Source organism: Catharus ustulatus, chromosome W, assembly GCF_009819885.2.
Source record: "Catharus ustulatus isolate bCatUst1 chromosome W, bCatUst1.pri.v2, whole genome shotgun sequence".
Lineage (NCBI taxonomy): Eukaryota > Metazoa > Chordata > Aves > Passeriformes > Turdidae > Catharus > Catharus ustulatus.
This window is the reverse complement of record NC_046261.2, coordinates 11,365,858-11,371,700: the sequence shown is the minus strand read 5'-3', so window position 1 is coordinate 11,371,700 and position 5,843 is coordinate 11,365,858.

Below are 5,843 nucleotides of genomic sequence, written 5' to 3'. Positions count from 1 at the left end.
CGTCCCAGGTTTGAGAAGAGTGAAGGGAAAAAAACTCCCCAAAAAAACTCCCTAACTGCATCTCTATTTCCATGTTGTTTTGCATGGTTGATTGCTTTTAATTTAAAATGTGCCTCATAAGCTAGTCTCCTTTGTGGAGCCATGCCGAACTCACGCTCGTTGTTAACACTCACCCTCAGTAACGCCTTCACCCCCCGTGTAGGCAAGAAGCTTTTCTCTGATTGGTTTATCGTGGTCAGAAATGCAGGATTTGTCTAAATCTCCATGCCCAAACAATCCCAGGGGGAAGCCGAGACCCGCGTTTCTGACCGCAATAAACCAATCAGAGAAAAGCTTTTTGCCTACCCATGGGTGAAGGCGTTACTGAGGGTGGTTGTTAACGGCGATAGTGAGTTCGACATGGACCACACCAGACGCCAGTCGCCGGCGAACAGTCCCTCCCCACGGGCAGTCCCTCTCCACGGGCAGTCCGGCTCCCTCCCCGTGGTTGCAGCTCCCGGTTGGTCCCGGCTGTGTCCCCGCTGTCTGCCGGCTGTCTGCCTCTGCTTTCTGCCCGCTCTGTCGGGGCTGTGTCCCCGCTGTCTGCCGGTTGTCTACCTCTGCTTTCTGCCCGCTCTGTCAGGGCTGTATCCCCGCTGCCTGCCAGTTGTCTGCCTCTGCTTTCTGCCCCCTCTGTCGGGGCTGTATCCCCGCTGTCTGCCGGCTGTCTGCCTCTGCTTTCTGCCTGCTCTGTCCCAGCTGTGTCCCCGCTGTCTGCCGGTTGCCTGTCTCCGCTCTCTCCCCGCTCTGTCCCGGCTGTGTCCCCGCTCTCTGTCGGCTCTCTTCCGGCTCTCTCCCGGCTCCCGCCCGGCAGCTGTGGGCAGTCCCCAGCCACCCTAAACAGCAGGCAGTCCCGAGCCGAGCCAGCCAGCGTCAGATGCATGCAGGAGTGCCGAGGCCTGCCCGCGCACGGGGAGGGAGCCTGGGGCTGCATTTAAAGGCTACACCAATCTGTTAAAATGTTTCCAATTTGAGCACATGCCAGTAAACCCGCGATAGTGCGATTCTATTACTAATTTGTTACTTTGTTGCTAGCCGTGCGGCTCCTCACTGCAAAAAAAAAGTGCACCTTATAGTCCGGTGTGCCTTATGTGATCTACAAAGTTGCGAAATTTGCCGCCTCCCGGGGGGTGCGCCTTATAATCCGGTGCGCCTTATGGTCGTGAAATTACTGTAGTCTGCTAATGGGCCATTGAGTCCCACTGTATGACTGATAAAATTACATCATCCCATTGGGAGATGTTCCAGCCAGAGGGAGAAGTCAAGCATTTCCTACCTAGATAAAAACTGAGATATGGAACATCAGGGCAGCCTTTTTCCACTGGATTCCAGAGGAAAACTGGACCTTTCCACATCATCACTGGACCTTCGGAGGAAAACAGTACCCTTCTACAGGACCACTGCTTCAAGTGAACCACATCTGTCACTCCAGGAGGACTGCAGCCACCATTTAATCGGACTGCTACCAACACTCTGACTGACGGGGTGTCAGGTTGTATTCTGACTCTGTCAGCGTTTTGTGTTTGTTCTTTGCCATACTGTATTTCTATTTTAATTTTCCTAGTAAATAAGTGTTATTCCTAATTCCTATATCTTTGCCTGAGAGCCCCTTAATTTCAAACTTATTATAATTTGGAGGGAGGGGGTTTACATTCTCCATTTCAAAGAGATGCTTCTGCCTTTCTTAGCAGAGACCTGTCCTCCAAACCAGGACATGGACACTCAAGAGAGACAAAAGATGTGGCCAGGGAATGGGTGCAGTTTGTTACCATCTCTTAGCTGAGGGGTTTTCTCTCAGGAAAGCCCAAGATACCACGAGATTTCGGCTGGAGGGTGAGGGACTGGGCTCAGCTCCTTGCTCTGTCTCTCAGGATCAGAATGGAGACAGGTGGGGTTTTGGTGCTGGACTGTTGCTGCCCAGAGGATTCGCTGCCACTGCAGACTTTTTTGTCCATCCACTGTTTCTCCTTATTGTGGGTGAGCCTTTGCTCATAAGAGCACCTTTTGAACTGGGAACTTTTAAATAAATAACCTCACTGAGAAGGGGACCCCAAGCCCCAAGCCCATCTGGAGGGCACATCTTCCAACTGCTTGCAGAAGCCCAGCTGCCACTGTCGAGCCCTGCTGTTCTCTACCACTGCTTCTGGCTTTTTTGCTGCATTTTAACCTGACACCCCATGTCCACCCCAGCCTTCCTGCGGTTCCTGCTATGGCTTCAGAGTTTTTGCTACACTTTGTTTGCTACCCCAGGTGTGCTCATCTCTGCTGTTCCAACCTGCGGCTCCAAGGTCCCTGCTACAGTCCATTTCGCCATTTGGATTGGCACCGAGACCAGCTGTACCTGTGGATTTGCAAATGAAGCCCCTTTTCTATCTCTTCCACTGGTTGAGCCGCCATTGACTGTGTGGAGAAGGCAGCTGAACTCACCCCACAGCATCCCCTGCAGCCTTGGGGGAACCATTGCACCTGCCCTGTCTGGTTGGGAGCCAACAGTGCCCCTGCTGGCTGGGACCATAACTACACCAAAGGGGAAAGTGCTTGACAGCCCAGAGTGGCTGTTATTTGGTCTCTGTTTTTTCCTGTTTCTTGTTGCTGTTGTTGTTGTTTTTTTGTTTTACATATATATATACATATATATGTATATGCATAATAGTAAAGAAGTGTTATTCCTTCTACCATATCTTTACCTGAAAACCCCGTAATTTCAAGTTGTTAGTAATTTGGAGGGAAGGGGGTCATATTTTCCATTCCAAGGGAGGTTTCTGCATTCCTTGGCAGGCACCTATCAAACCAAGACAACTCTCCAGAAAAAAAAAGACTCAACTGTATCAATCCTACTCAGCTCAGGAACCCCTGCTGTAGTTTTAAAGTTGCTTCATCCTCCAAGAGGATAAACTATTTTTGTATTTTTTTATTGCCTAAAATAAAGCAAAAAGCTATACACACAGCCAGAAACACTGGAGGGGAGGTGTTGGAGTCAGTGAGTCAGGGGTCTTTCTGAATTCTTCAGAGAGAAATCAGAGTTCAGGGATTGAATTAAAGTCTTTGGATGGATTGAAGTATGTTAAGCCACTCACACATAAAGTAGAGGTGTAAGTTTAAGTTTTGGGATGAGTAAGTGAGTCAGTAAGTTTTAGAATGAGCTTCAGTGCTTTTAGTAAGTGAAAGGTTCAGATGCCAGAGTAGAAGTGGGAGTTCTAGTGAAGGTTAAAAAACATACTGATGTTTTCAGTGGAGGCTCCAGGAACATGGTTTTAGACATGTGCTTAGACATAATAGAGCTCTAGTAAGAATATTGCTTACATTTTTCAGATAGAACAAGATAGATGGTATGCATAGTTTATACATATTCTAGCGTGTTAAGAAACTAGAATTCTAATAGGTTAAGAAGTGGTGGTCCGAGATTGCGTCCTAGCTTGTTGGAAAAATCCTATATAAGAGTATGTATTGGGGAGAGCTGGTGCTCTTGCTCTTGCTTTTGCCACTGCTTTTTTGCCATTTGTTTTTGCCATTGATTTTCTATTTTGCTTTGCTTTGCTTGCCGTCATCAACACCCAAGAAGATAGAAGCTGCCACAGCAACATCAGCTTCCCTGGGACCTTGACAGGAGCAGCTTCTACTTTTATTTGGGACGTTATACCAAAACTTAGCATGGACTTAAATGTCTGTGACTTAGCTTTTGAGACTGATGTGCTTTTGTAATAAACAGCCTTTTAGCAACAATTAGCTGCATTGCTCATTTAGAAGATAATCCGACAGAAGTTTGGTGCCTAAGAGCACCGGAGGTATAACCTGACAGGGAGGAGCATAAAAGCCTCCTGAAATTTATTTGTTCAAAGTACAGTAATTTCACGACCATAAGGCGCACCGGACTATAAGGCGCACCCCCCGGGAGCCGGCACATTTTGCAACTTTGTAGATCAGATAAGGCGCACCGGTCTATAAGGCGCACCGGGTTTTTTTTTGCAGCGAGGCTCCGCCCCCAGCTCCTCCCGCGCGCTTGCTGACCGAGGCCCCGCCTCAATCCGGCAGCCATTGGCTCCCGGGCCTGCCTGTACCCGGCAGGGCCAGGCTATACCCACCGCCGCTCCGTGCAGCATCCCCAGGACCCCGCTGTTCTGGGAGTTCCCTGGCGCTCCGGGTGACCCAATGCCGGCAGGCTTGCCCCGTGCCGCCGCTGCCCCGATTCCAGCTGCTTGCCCCCTCCCCGTGCGGCAGCCGCTCCGATTCCGGTGGCTTTCGGCCCCCCCGCGCGGCGGCCGCCGTGCTTCCGGCGGTTTTCGCCCCCCACCGCGCGGCGGCCGCCGTGCTTCCGGGGGCTTTCGCCCCCCACCGCGCGGCGGCCGCCGTGATTCCGGGGGCTTTCGCCCCCCCCGCGCGGCGGCCGCCGTGCTTCCGGGGGCTTTCGCCCCCCCCGCGCGGCGGCCGCCGTGCTTCCGGGGGCTTTCGCCCCCCCCGCGCGGCGGCCGCCGTGATTCCGGGGGCTTTCGCCCCCCCCGCGCGGCGGCCGCCGTGATTCCGGGGGCTTTCGCCCCCCCCGCGCGGCGGCCGCCGTGATTCCGGGGGCTTTCGCCCCCACCGCGCGGCGGCCGCCGTGATTCCGGGGGCTTTCGCCCCCACCGCGCGGCGGCCGCCGTGATTCCGGGGGCTTTCGCCCCCACCGCGCGGCGGTCGCCGTGATTCCGGGGGCTTTCGCCCCCACCGCGCGGCGGCCGCCGTGATTCCGGGGGTTTTCGCCCCCCCCCCCCCGCGGCGGCCGCCGTGATTCCGGGGGCTTTCGCCCCCCCCCCGCGCGGCGGCCGATCCGATTCCTGCGGCTTTCACACCCCCCGCAAGGGAGCCGTCCCAATGTCGGCGGGCCGACCCCGCGCGGGGGCGGCCCCGATGCCGGCGGGGAGGCCCCGATGCCGGCGGGTCCGCCCCGCGCGGGGGCGGCCCCGATGCCGGCGGGGAGGCCCCGATGCCGGCGGGTCCGCCCCGCGCGGGGGAGGCCCCGATGCCGGCGGGGACGGCCCGCCCCGCCCCGCGCGAGGGAGGCCCCGATGCTGGCGGGGACGGCCCGCCCCGCCCCGCGCGAGGGAGGCCCCGATGCCGGCGGGGACGGCCCGCCCCGCCCCGCGCGAGGGAGGCCCCGATGCCGGCGGGGACGGCCCGCCCCGCCCCGCGCGGGGGAAGCCCCGATGCCGGCGGGGACAGCCCGCCCCGCCCCGCGCGAGGGTGGCCCCGATGCCGACGGGGACGGCCCGCCCCGCGCGAGGGAGGCCCCGATGCCGGCGGGGACGGCCCGCCTCGCCCCGCGCGAGTGAGGCCTCGATGCCGGCGGGGACGGCCCGCCCCGCCCCGCGCGAGGGAGGCCCCGATGCCGGCGGGGACGGCCCGCCCCGCCCCGCGCGAGGGAGGCCCCGATGCCGGCGGGGACGGCCCGCCCCGCCCCGCGCGAGGGAGGCCCCGATGCCGGCGGGGACGGCCCGCCCCGCCCCACGCGGGGGAGGCCCTGATGCCGGCGGGCCCGTCCCGCGCGGGGGCGGCCCCGATGCCGGTGGGTCCGCCCCGCGCGGGGGCGGCCCCGATGCCGGCGGGGACGCCCCGATGCCGGCGGGCCCGCCCCGCGCGGGGGAGGCCCCGATGCCGGCGGGTCTGCCCCGCGCGGGCTCTCACTTCCGGGGTGGCAAATGTCGCAACTTTGTAGATCAGATAAGGCGCACCGGACTATAAGGCGCACTTCCGGTTTTGGGGGGAGATTTTAGTCAAAAGGGTGCGCCTTATAGTCGTGAAATTACTGTAATTTCAAAGCACCCATTTTC